Here is an 808-nt window from a genome sequence, read left to right on the forward strand (position 1 = left end):
AAAGAAAGTAAAGCTGCTAGAATGGCCCAGCCAATCATCTGACTTGAAATCAATAGAAAATCTATGGAAAGAACTAAAGATCAGAGTTCATAGAAGAGGCCCACAGAACCTTCAAGATTTGAAGACTGTTTGTGTGGAAGAATGGGCCAAAATCACACCTGAGCAATGCATGTGACTAGTTTCTCCATTCAGTAGGGGTCTTGAAGCTGTCATTACCAACAAAGGCTTTTGTACAATGTATTAAATACATTTCAGTATGCGTGTTCAATACTTTTTCCCTGTGTCATTCCATTTTATTACACATAATTTCTGAACTTATTTGTTTTGTTTTCTTTGTATGTATGGATTACTTGAGTTGTTACCGACATCTGGTGAAAATGTCATGTCAACAGCACCTTTAGAAATATATTTACTGAGAAAAATAGTGACGTGTTCAATACTTTTTTTTACCCACTGTATATATATGTATGTATATATATATATATATATATATACACACACACAGTCAACCAAAAATTATTCAGACACCAGATATAATTTTTTTATGTTTTTACTAGTGGGTGCAGGACAATATAGTTCATTTATGTAAGTGAGGATAGCAAAATAAAGTAAACTGTGACATATTATACCCAACAATTCTTCATACAGTGGACTACCAGTAAAATTGATAAACAATTTGGGACCAAACATTATTCAGACACTTTGACCTGACCGTGTTTTGCTCAAGTGTTTTTTCTTTAATTGCTAATGTGACCTTTTCACACCACAGACTGAACAAAATTAAGCATTGATTGGTAATTAGTTGACC

The sequence above is a fragment of the Sinocyclocheilus rhinocerous genome, unplaced genomic scaffold, assembly GCF_001515625.1.
Source record: "Sinocyclocheilus rhinocerous isolate Xijiao unplaced genomic scaffold, SAMN03320098_v1.1 scaffold576, whole genome shotgun sequence".
NCBI lineage: Eukaryota > Metazoa > Chordata > Actinopteri > Cypriniformes > Cyprinidae > Sinocyclocheilus > Sinocyclocheilus rhinocerous.